We start from the raw sequence: 13,234 nt of genomic DNA on the forward strand, positions 1-13,234 counted from the left end.
GTCCCCGCCTGCTTACCCCAGCCATGGAAGAAGCCTCTATAGTGAGAGAAGCTACAGAGCCCTGGAAAGCTGGGGCCCCACAGGCAGATGCAGTTAAGGTTAAGATAGAAGGGGTTTGGGGGTGTCTTACTGAACCCTAAACCTAACCCTAAACTGAACCCTAACCCTAAATTGTTAAACAGTAAATCGTTACTGTTTTGAGGCAGTTTCGAGAGGTTTTAAAATAAACCAGTTAGATGTACATAAAAAAAAATTGAATTCCAAAGGAGTATTGCAACAGGTGGAAGTACCAACTGTAAGATCTTTAAGGATTACAAAGATTAGGTAGAAAAGGGCTTTTTCTCCTAGGGAAAAGCAAACAAGTTTAGAAAGAAGGTGAGGGGAATGTTTAAATGAAGGGTGAAATAATCAGATTTTAGATCAGAGAATGTTTTACCCTGAAGTCAGTGTGTTCTTAGGAGTGTTCTTCAGACACTGAATCTGCAGTAGCATAAAATGAGGTTGTGTGGTGGCTCAGACTGAGTGTAGCTAAGAGTTCAGGAGCCTGTGGGAAGAAAATAAACTGAAGTTAAATTTGATTAAAAGGTATTTTATATTGACCACTGAAGACAAATTCAGCTGATTTTTTTAATGAGAAAAAGAAGAAAACATGCAGAGTGTTTTCCTAGCTGTGTAGTAGGTAAGAAAAGAGAGCACCATCTAAGTTGTAATGGGAAGGGTGTTTCTTTTCATAAGTGTTCCTGGAGGACACAGAGGGTAGAGAATTTTATTAATCCTGGCTATTTATTATCTATATGCTTCATCTTTTCCCACCTCTTTTCTTGGTTCTATACTTTTCTTCCATTTGACTTTTTGGGGGTTGTATATTTTATTTGAAGCCAGTAAGTATAACTAGTGTTCTGCTGAGTTCTGTGAGTAGCTCTATCAGATTATTGAATTTCAAAAAGGCTGTGGGAGTCCCCAATTTTTAAACAGTAGGTCAGAAGCATAGATGAGCCCATGGAGTTTGTGACTGGCTCATGTGACTGTAAGGTGAGGCCAGAATCAAGTATGAGGAATTCAAAATACGTTCATGAGAGTTACGTTCCATCTTTGCATTAAAGGGTGGTCCAAGAACTTAATTCTGTTTGTATTTGGTAGGGACAGTACAGTGTGGCCTGTATTTCCATTACTGTGGCAGAAATTGCTGGTGCCTGTGTCAGGGGATGGCTCCTGACAACAAAATAAAGAAAAGCATATTTTTATCTCTGTGGAGCTACACTTTGTTAATCTCTTCTGCTATAAAGGACAGAAATGGATGGAGTTTTTCTGTCTTGGTCCTTCTGCCTGTGGATGTGGTGACAGCAGGTAGACCTATGGTGCTGACACTTTTAAAGGCATATTCTCGAGATGCAGGTGTAATTTGTCCAGAAAATTTTATTTGAGAAAGAATCCTAGGGAAGCAGGAGAAAGAGAAAAAAATGGCCTTTTCTTTTTCACCTAAACATATCTGAGATCAAGATCTGTGTCCACTCTGCTTCCTCCAGGAAACATACGTTTAGTACTTGCAAACCTGTACTTCTGTACCTGTGTTTTTCCTCCTTAACGAGTTTGTCTTAACTACTTGAAAAAATTCTTACAATAATCAAAGTCTCTGAAAAATATATATTTTTTGTATATACCAGAGCCTTCTCTATATTATGGCTTCTTATATGCCATGCAGAAATCTCACTATGAATTTATAATCTGCAATATTAAAAATGTCCTTTTGTGGCTGTTGAACATGGGAAGGTGTAGATACTCATAATTCCTATTGGGGAAAACCTGGGGTTTTTAGTGCAGACAGAGAACATGTAATGTTGCGGTTTCATCTGTGTTCTTTATTATGTCTATGCAGTACAGGATTAAGAAAACACTCACTGAAGCAGTATGGTATTTATTACCCAGAAAATTCTTAAAAAATTGTTAGGAGATACCTGCTCTCTACAATGCTAAAGAAAGACGATTTAAAATCACTATTAAAAATTACAGAACATGGGAGATATCTCTATCTGAACTTTCCATAAAACTAATGTTTCCTTATGGCTAAATTCAGACTGTGATTTACCTTTCGGGGGCAATATCTCAGCGGTAATGCTGTGTCCTTCTGGGTGCATCAGGACATTATAAAAATTTGTTCTAGTGTAGTTGATGTTAATAAATCACTTGGTTGATAAGCTCTCTGACACATTTTTTCACTGTAGAATTATTTTTCTCTTCATCATTAAGTATCTTTATGCAGGCGATGTGAATAAACCAACACATTTAATCTGGCTGCTGCCCTTCTTTCTTAGGTTTCCTTTGCATTTGTCTGTTTTTGGAAAATGATGGCTCTCATTTTGTTTACAAACCAGAAAAACTGAGAAAAACACAGGCTCATTCAATTACTGGATATTTGACAGAGTAGTCTTTTTGGGCCAAAAACATTGGTATACTGATGAGCTTATTAGAAATTCAGCAACTCACACTTTATCACAGATCTTCTGAAAAAAAAAAAAAAAAAAAAACAAAAAAACTGCATTAACAGTATCTGTAGCTTATTGTACAGATTAAAATTTGAGTGATACGTTCTAACTCAGCATGTCTAATCCATCTGAATAATACATAAAACTATGTCTTTTCCATCTGAAAAATACAATTAATGCATTTTTTTTTTTTTTTGAGATGGAGTTTCACTCTTGTTGCCCAAGCTGGAGCACAATGGCATGATCTCAGCTCACTGCAACCTCCACCTCCCGGGTTCAAGCGATTCTCCTGCCTCAGCCTCCCAAGTAGCTAGGATTGCAGGCATGTGCCACCACGCCTGGCTAATTTTGTGTTTTTAGTAGAGATGGGGTTTCTCCATGTTGGTCAGGCTGGTCTCTAACTCCCGACCTCAGGTGATCTGCCTGTCTCAGACTCCCAAAGTGCTGGGATTACAGACATGAGCCACCATGCCTGGCACACAATTAATTCTGTATGATGTAAATATAGCACTCAAATTTGTACATGTCAGTGTTTATGCCCTCAGTTTTACTTTATTATCTAGAAAAATATTACATATACACTGATGTTATGGATCTTATACCACTTTCTTTTCTCAGAGTTAGAGAATACATTAGAGAATATTTCTGAGCTGGAAATTATTTTATTGAATAATTTCAGTCATGCTTATAAGTCAGAACCAGCTCTCTTTACTCTCTCCATTTTACCTTGAGTCAAATTAAAAATTCTGCCCATAACCAATTGATAAATATGTGTATTTGTGTGTTTTCCAGGGATTATTGACATTTAGGGATGTGGCCATAGAATTCTCTCTGGAGGAGTGGCAATGCCTGGACACTGCAGAGCAGAATTTATATAGAAATGTGATGTTAGAGAACTACAGAAACCTGGTCTTCCTGGGTGAGAATAACTGATACTCAATTCCTAGTATACGCTACAGGTTTCATTTTGCTGCAGACCTTATTGGATTGAACAAAGGAGGATGAAGGTGAGAATAAAGACAAAGACAAAGGAGTATATTTGGAAGAAGGGGTCAGGGGCCCCTTGCCTCTAGTGGACAAGGGTCCTGAGCTTCTATATCCCTTCGTATTTATTGAGTAAAGGAGATAGGGAGAAGGGGGAGGTTGTGGTCAGCTGCTTGACTTAATGCAGGCCTGCATGACTGTATTCTTTGAACAGTACTCTCCAGATGTTCCAGTAGATAACTTCAAGGAGCATGGCACCAGGGAGTGACTGTCCTCAGTGTACCTTCTAGTGGCAGGAGCACATGCAAGTTTGCCCACATTCTGCATTCATGATAAACCGTTTGCTGTTTATCATATAGCCTCCAGTGGAATGCTGAGTTGCTCACTACCCTCAGGCTTTCAGCTCCCAACACCATTTCCTTTTTGTATAATTACTTTTTGGTAATTTATGCTTTCAGATTTCTATTTTCAAGAAAATCATAGGGATTTTTCCATATAGAAAAAAAATTTCAAGATGTTTCATCTTGACCTGAACTTACCACATTCTTGAGCTGATCTGTGTCCTTCACTTTAGATTAATGGTAATTTCAAGAGTTTACTGGCAACCAACAATTTTTAATTCAGTAGTACCAGGTGATAAAATTAAGAACCTACAAAATTAGAGAATTTTCTAAATATTTAGAAATTTCTGTTATTGTTGGGGACCAACCTCAATACTGCCTGTAGGGTACATAAAGTCCAGTGGCGATGAAGGAATGAGAAGAGACAGGTTAAGAGTGCATAAAGGGTGAGGTGCCAGGGGGCCAGTTGCACTTTTGGAGGCTGCAAAAGGCATCAAGTTCTGTTCTCCACACTATTTATTGAGTACAGTCACTTAGATCTAAGAAGCAGATGTTCAGGGGTGAAACGGTGAAAGGGAGGTGGTGTGTCATACACCTAATCTATAGCAGTGGTGGTTTAGGTAAATTTTCTTTGTGCTGAAGCAGCATAAACTTAACTACTGATTTATTCTTTAAATTATCGGAGAGCAGCTGTGGGGAGTGGGCCTAAGAGCCTGCATATCTGGCCACATTCCAGTGCTTCAAAGGAGTATCTTTCTCCTTGAGCACAGTGTTTATAAATAAGAGAGCAGGTCACGCTCTGGTCATAGGAACGTGATGGCAATAAGGAGGCTTTCCTCCTCAGAGGCCTCCTGTGGCTTTCCACAACTTCTTGTCCCATATTTTTATGGCCAGTTCATACAGGCACCCCATAAACCTTTTCCCCAACATGTTATAATTTAGTATTTTGGGATAAATCTATTAGGATATTCTATTACATCCTCTTTACTGAGCACATTACTGAGTTGGTAATTGGAGAATATGAGCAAGATGCATGTTGTTCATTTTTAATATAGCAGGTTTTGCTGCCTTTAAGCCAGACCTGATCATTTTTCTGGAACAAGGAAAAGAGCCCTGGAATATGAAGAGACATGAGATGGTGGAAGAACCCCCAGGTAGGTGAGAGTGAATACAGACAACATGGATGAGGGGTCCAAAGTCAAGGAGGAAGCCAGTCCTTAAAGTGATTCTGGAAGCTGTGTTCCAAAAGAAGTAGTTTCTGGAAAGCCTAATTTTTATTTTTATTTTTTAATTTTCTCTCACACAGGGGTATCTTCTGTCTTATGCTTTTAAAATTTCTAAGAATTCTCCTTTCCCTTCAGTAATTTTCCTTCAAGTTTACAGTGACAGCCAAAGTACTCTTCATGGCATACAAGAGAGTGCACTATCTTTTTGTTTTTGTTTTTGTGGACACAGATATCTGCATGATTTTAAGATACTCCATGTTAAACTATCTTTTTTTTTTTTTTAATTATTATACTTTAGGTTTTAGGGTACATGTGCACAATGTGCAGGTTTGTTACATATGTATCCATGTGCCATGTTGATTTCCTGTACCCATTAACTCGTCATTTAGCATTAGGTATATCTCCTAATGCTGTCCCTCCCCCCTCCCCCAACCCCACAACAGTCCCCGGAGTGTTAAACTATCTTTTAAGTTCTCTTTTTCCATCATCTCTGAAATGTGTGAGAGTAGTGGTTTCTGTATCTTTGGGTTTTTTTTTTTTTCATTTTTCTGTACATTTCATCATGTTTTTATTACTATAGTCTTGAAATATAGTTTGAAATTATAAAGTATGATGTCCTGCTTTTTTCTTTTTCTTCAAGATTGCTTTGGCTAGTCACAGTTTCTTGTAGTTTCATGTAAATTTTATGATTGTGTTTTTCATTACTGTGAAAAAAACCACTGGAATATTGATAGTTTATTGAATCTAGAGATCACTTTGGATAATATGGCATTTTAACGTTTGTTCTTTGAATTGATAGGCATAAAATATGTTTAAATTTATTTGTGTTCTCATTTTTCATTGATAAATCTTGCACTTGAAAACTTTTTCAGCTCCTCAGTTAAATTTGTTCTCAGATATTATTTTAATGCTATTGTAAATAAGATTGTTTTGTTCCTCCATTTTATCAGATAGTTTAAGTGTATGGAATCATAACTTGTATGTTAATTTTATATTTTGCTAATTTACTGCATGTATTTATTGGTTTGAAAAGGTTTTAATGTACTGTTTATGGTTTTTTATAGAGAACATTGCATGATCTACAAACAGCAATGTTTTACTTGTCTTCAATTTCAATGACTTTAAAATTTTTTTGACTAATTTTTCTTCCACATACTTCAAGTGCTGTGTTAAAATAGAAGCACTGACAATTGGCCCAACATACTTTTGCATTGGTGTCTGAATTTGAAGGAGTAAACACCTCTTGAAGTTTTTATAAACTGGTTTCAGAGGGTAAAAATCTTCTTTTGTTGGGCCCCCAAGGTGATAGAATGACCTCTGGGTTTGTAGTAGAGCGGCGTTGTAGCTCGGTCACAGGGCTGCTAGCTCTGCAATAGAGTTGGGTTATTTTAAGGGGCTTGGGTAGTTGTAATTCTCATTTTATTTTTTATTTTTTATTTTTTTTGAGACGGAGTCTCACTCTGTCGCCCAGGCTGGAGTGCAGTGGCGTGATCTCAGCTCACTGCAAGCTCCGCCTCCTGGGTTCACGCCATTCTCCTGCCTCAGCCTCTCCGAGTAGCTGGGACTACAGGCGCCCGCCACCACGCCTGGCTAATTTTTTTGTATTTTTAGTAGAGACGGGGTTTCACCGTGGTCTTGATCTCCTGACCACGTGATCCGCCCGCCTTGGCCTCCCAAAGTGCTGGGATTACAAGCGTGAGCCACCGCGCCCGGCCCTCATTTTATTTTTGGACAGAGTAAATATCCTTCAGGACTTTGTTCAGTAGGGTAGACGCTAGGGCAGGTTTCTGCAGTCAGGTCTGCATATGGTGGGCTTTATATTAGGATGTGGATTAGTATGGTTTCACTGAGTACCAGAAAGGATTTCTGAGGCACTGTGTGTTTCTACATGGGCAGAAGTGGCCATGAACTGTGGCTTAGGCAACTGGAACTGAGTCATGGAACTGCTATTGGGACCACAGTAAGGACCAAGGTCTGCAGGCATGCCATCATGACTCTAAATGAGTATCTCTGTCCAGGCTTCTGGAAGGCCAAGACCTCTCACAGACTGTGGCTGGGAGGAGTTTGGGATGATTACAGAATAAGTTCAAAATTCTCCATGGGACCAAGTTGGGTGGGACATTTTCTGGTCTGTAGTCAAGAGCAGGGGTCCTGTAGTTTGCCACCTGAATGAAAGCTTGCCTTCTGAAAAGGGTGCTCCTCAATCTTGGGCTTTAGCAAAGTTTCACAATTGCCTCCCTGGATCTCAAAGCTCTCTTAAAGGCACTTATTTTTGAGGTGGGGTCTCACTACATAACCCAGGTTGGTCTTAAAATTTTGGCCTGAAGCAATTCTCCAACCTTACTGTATCATGTTGCTGTCATTACAGATGTTAACCATGATGCCTGGTTCTCTCATTAAGATATTTTTGTCACAGATGACTGACAAACTTTCTTGCTGTTGGGGGTTAAGCACATAGGAGACCTTTTTCTTTTTATCTGTTTCTAAGAGTGTAAATGCTTTATATCTATCTATCTCATACAATCTTTGTCTTTTTGTGGCTGACTCATTTCATTTTGCATGTTATCAAGATTTATCTTCATAATTGGTAGAATATTTTCTGCTTTTTGAAAACGGAGTGATATTCCAGTATTTTTATATTTCAGATTGTATTTACTGAATGATTTGGTGACATAAATTTGCATTGCCTTTACCTATTAGCTTACAGTGATAATTATTGCTCTGTAAATGACTCCTCATATGACCATACGTGTTAAAGTGTATGTGTTGCATTCTATTTCATTGGTCTAATTTTTCATCCCTATACCAGATTGTTTTAATTCTGTAGCTTGGATTGTCTTTTGAAATCAGGAACTTTAATACCTGCAACATTGCTTAATTATTATTATTATTATTTTAAGATTGTTGGGTACTTTATTGTCTTTTGAGATTCTATATACTTTTAGGGTTGCAGTTTCTATTTTCTGAAAAATGCAATGAGAAATTTGAAAAACATTTCATTAAATTTATAGATTACATTGAGCAGGATGAACATCTTTACAATATTAACGTTACAACCTTTGCATAAGAGCATGCTCAAGTGTTTTTTTAAATTCATATACATATATTTTTTCTTGTTTGTTTGTTTGTTTTTGTTTTTTTTGAGATGGAGTCTTGCTCTATCATGAGGCTGGAGTGCAGTGGCATGATCTCGGCTCATTGCAACCTCCACCTCTTGGGTTCAAGTGATTCCCCTGCCTCAGCCTCCTGAGTAGCTGGGACTACAGGTGCATGCCACCAAGCCTCGCTAGTTTTTCGTATTTAGTAGAGACAGGGTTTCACCATGTTGGCCAGAATGGTCTTGATCTCCTGACCTTGTGATTCGCCCGCCTTGGACTTCCAAGGTGCTGGGATTACAGGCATGAGCCACCGCACCTGGCATATTTGTTTCATTTTCAGTTTTTTTCTATTTTTGTTTTATACTGGCATTCGAGTTTAGTCATAGAAAATAATTCATAAAATTTCAGTTTTAAAAAATTTGGTAAGACTTCTTTTTTGGCCTAAGAGGTGGTCTATCAAGAAATATATTGTATGAGCTATTGAGAAGGGTGTGTATCCTGATGTTGAGGAGTGCTCTCTATACCTCTGTCAGAAATAGTTGTTTTATACCACCTTTAAGTAGTCTGTTTCCTTATTAATATTGTTTTGATTTTTTTATTATAATCTAAATTCTGGGGTACATGTGCAGAATGTGCAGGTTTGTTACATAGGTATACACGTGCCATGGGGGTTTGCTGCACCCATCAACTCATTATCTACATTAGGTATTTCTCCTAATGTTAACCCTCCCCTAGCCCCCACCCCTCTTCAGGCCCTGGTGTGTGATGTTCCCCTTCCTGTGTCTCTGTGTTCTCATTGTTAACTCCCACTTATGAGTGAGAACATGCTGTGTTTCATTTTCTATTCTTGTGTTAGTTTAGTGAGAATGGTTTCCAGCTTCATCCATATCCCTGCAAAGGACATGAACTCATTTTTTTTTTTATGGCTGCATAGTATTCCATGGTGTATATGTGCCACATTTTCTTTATCCTGTGTATTACTGATGGGCATTTGGGTTGGTTCCAAGTTTTTGCTATTGTGAACAGTGCTGCAAAAAACGTGTGTTCATGTACCTTTATAGTAGAATGATTTATAATCTTCTGAGTATATACCCAGTAATGGGATTGCTGGGTCAAATCATATTTCTAGTTCTAGATTCTTGAGGAATCACCACATTGTCTTCCACAATGGCTGAACTAATTTACACTCCAACCAGCAGTGTAAAAGCTTTTCTACTTCTCCATATCTTCTCCAGCATCTGTTGTTTCCTGACTTCACAATGATCGCCATTCTAACTGGTGTGAGGTGGTATCTCATTTTGGTTTTGATTTGCATTTCTCTAATGACCAGTGATGATATGCCTTTTTTCATGTTTGTTTGCCACATAAATGTCTTTTTGAGAAATGTCCGTTCATATCCTTTGCCCACTTTTTGATGGGGTTGTTTGTTTTTTCTTCTTGTAAATTTGTTTAAGTTCTTTATAGATCCTGGATATTAGCCCTTTGTCAGATGGATAAATTGCAAAATTTTTCTCCCATTCTGTAGGTTGCCTGTTCACTCTGATGATAGTTTCCTTTGCTGTGCAGAAGCTCTTTAGTTTAATTAGGTTCTATTTGTCAATTTTGGCTTTTGTTACCATTGTTTTTGGTGTTTTAGTCATGAAGTCATTGCCCATGCCTATGTCCTGAATAATATTGTCTAGGTTTTCTTCTGGAGTTTTTATGGTTTGGGTGTTACATTTAAGTCTTTAATCCATCTTGAGTTAATTTTTGTATAAGGTGTAAGGAAGGGGTCCAGTTTCAGTTTTCTGCATATACCTAGCCAGTTTTTTCAACACCATTTATTAAATAGGGAATCCTTTCCTCATTGCTTGTTTTTGTCAGGTTTGTCAAAGATCAGATGGTTGTAGATGTGTGGTGTTATTTCTGAGGCCTTTATTCTGTTCCATTGGTCTATATATCTGTTTTGATACCAGTACCATACTGTTTTGGTTACTCTTGGTCTGTCTTGCTAGGTTGGGGACATTCTTCTGGATGATACTCTGAAGAGTGTTTTCCAACTTGGTTCCATTCTCCCTGTCACTTTCAGGTACCCAAATTAAACATCGATTTGGTCCTTTCACATGGTCCCATATTTCTTGGAGGCTTTATTTGTTTCTCTTTATTCTTTTTTCTCTAATCCTGTGTTCTTGCTTTATTTCATTAAGTTGATCTTCAGTGTCTGACATCCTTTCTTCTGCTTTTTCGATTCAGCTATTGATACTTGTGTATGCTTCATGAAGTTCTTGTGCTGTATTTTTCATCTCCATCGGACATTTATGTTCTCTAAACTGGTTATTCTCGTTAGCAATCTCTCTAACCTTTTTTCAAGGTTCTTAGCTTCCTGGCATTGGGTTAGAACATGCTGCCTTAGCTTGGAGGAGTTTGTTATTACCCACCTCTGAAATTTGTCAAATTTGAGTTTGTCAATTCATCAAACTCATTCTCCATTCAGTTTTCTTTCTTTGCTGGTGATGAGTTGTGATCCTTTGGAGGAGAACAGGCATTCTGGTTTTTGGAATTTTCAGCCTTTTTGCACTGGCTTCTCCCCATCTTTATGGATTTATCTACCTTTGGTCTTTGGTGTTGATGACCTTTGGATGGAGTTTCTGAGTAAATATCCTTTTGGAGATGTTACTTCTACTCCTTTCTGTTTGTTAGTTTTCCTTTTAACAGTAAGGCCTCTCTGCTGCAGATCTGCTGGAGCTTTCTGGAAGTCCACTCCAGACCCTGTTTGCCTGGGTATCACCAGCGAAGGCTGCAGAACAGCAAAGATTGCTGCCTGTTCCTTCCTCTGGAAGCTACATCCCAGAGGCCAGCCACCACATGCCAGCCAGAGCTCTCTTGTACAAGGTGTCTATCAGCTTCTACTGGGAGGTGTCTCTCAATCAGGAGACGCAGGTGTCAGGGACCCACTTGAGGTGACAGTCTGACCCTTAGCAGAGCTCAAATGCTGTGCTGGTATGTCCACTGCTCTCTTCAGAGTTGTCCAGCAGGGATGTTTAAGTCTGCTGAAGCTGCACTCACAGCTGTCCCTGATGGTACTATTCTCACTTGATAGCTTTTTTTTTTTGGACTTTGACTATATCACCCAGTTTTCTTCTGGCCTGCAAATCTTTTCTTGACATTTCACTGCTCATTTTTGTTCTTATCCTCATTTTTCTCATTTTCTATATACTTTCGTGTACCTATTTCACTCATTGAGTATTATTCAGTTTTTAAAATTAGTAAATCCATTTTTAATGGTTTCTTTCTGAAAATTGTATAATATTTTTGATGGGATTATAATGGCTTATTTTGTATAGATTGTAATCTTTGAGATTTGGACATTTAAAAAGGCTACCTGTCACAAAATTTATAATGTAGCTTTGGCCTGGCATAGTCAGAAAACAATGGTCTTGGTTAAGATTATGTGGGTCTCTCAAACATCTTCAGATTTGTCTTGTCTGAAGTTTTGTGTTTACTTTTAGTTAAGAGAGATTATTTATGTTTCTTCTGAAAAGTAATCACTTGGTTCACCCGGTCTCTCTCTGCAGGACTGCAGTGCTCTGCTGCAGTGCATTTACCTTTGGTCTCAGCAGACTCAAATTGTCATTTCTAAGTATACCACCATATCTTTCAGCATTTTATGTCATGGGAGACAGAAATCAGCGTGTGGAAAGGGCTGGAGAAGACAGAAATTAAATTGCATGTGCCAATATTTTACTTTCCATAAAAACACACACACACACACAAAAGCTGACAGTTTAATTCTGAAGGGACTAAGTAATATTGAGGAACACAAAGAGTTGTATTTGGTAAATTTAACAAGTTTTCTTTTTTTCTATGTGGCTCTTTGCATTCAGCTTAAGTCAGGCACTGCACACCCTTAACTCATATATAAATTATCCACATATGTATTTTGGTCTATATGTATTTATTACATTTATATGTCTATGAATAATTAGGGCCTGTGTCATTATAGTGTCATCTTGCTTATGTAGCTTGAATAAGTCTTTTTATAAGTTAGATTTGGAAACTATATTTATCTGAGTCTAATAAGTGGACTAATTTGTTATGTTTATTTCTTTTTAGTTATATGTTCTCATTTTGCTCAAGAACTTTGGCCAGAGCAGGGCATAGAAGATTCTTTCCAAAAAGTGATATTGAGAAGATACGAAAAATACGGCCATGAGAATTTACACTTAAAAATTGGTTGTACCAACGTGGATGAGTGTAAGGTGCACAAAGAAGGTTATAATAATACTAACCAGAGTTTGACAACTACACAGAGCAAAGTATTTCAATGTGGCAGAACCTTCAGCTGGTTCTCAAGTCTTACTAAACACAAGAGAATTCATTCTGGAGAGAAACCCTACAAATGTGAAGAATGTGGCAAAGCCTATAAGTCATCCTCAACCCTTAGTTATCATAAGGTAATTCATACTGGAGAGAAACCCTACAAATGTGAAGAATGTGGCAAAGCTTTCAACTGGTCTTCAAACCTTATGAAACATAAGAGAATTCATACTGGAGAGACACCCTACAAATGTGAAGAATGTGGCAAAGCCTATAAGTCATCCTCAGCCCTTAGTTATCATAAGGTAATTCATACTGGAGAGAAACCCTACAAATGTGAAGAATGTGGCAAAGCTTTTAATCGATCTACAATCCTTGTGCAACATAAGAGAAATCATACTGGAGAGACACCCTACAAATGTGAAGAATGTGGCAAAGGCTATAAGTCATCCTCAGCCCTTAGTTGTCATAAGGTAATTCATACTGGAGAGAAACCCTACAAATGTGAAGAATGTGGCAAAGCCTTCTGCTGGTCCTCAGACCTTACTAAACACAAGAGAATTCATGGTGGAGAGAAACCCTACAAATGTGAAGAATGTGGCAAAGGCTTTGGTACATTCTCAATCCTTACAAAACATAAGGCAATTCATGCTGGAGAGAAACCCTACAAATGTGAAGAATGTGGCAAAGGTTTCAACTGGTCCTCAAACCTTACAAAACATAAGAGAATTCATAATGGAGATAAACCCTACAAATGTGAAGAATGTGGCAAAGCCTTCAGTTGGCTCTCAGTCTTGAGTAAACAT

Source organism: Symphalangus syndactylus, chromosome 13 (genome assembly GCF_028878055.3).
Source record: "Symphalangus syndactylus isolate Jambi chromosome 13, NHGRI_mSymSyn1-v2.1_pri, whole genome shotgun sequence".
Lineage (NCBI taxonomy): Eukaryota > Metazoa > Chordata > Mammalia > Primates > Hylobatidae > Symphalangus > Symphalangus syndactylus.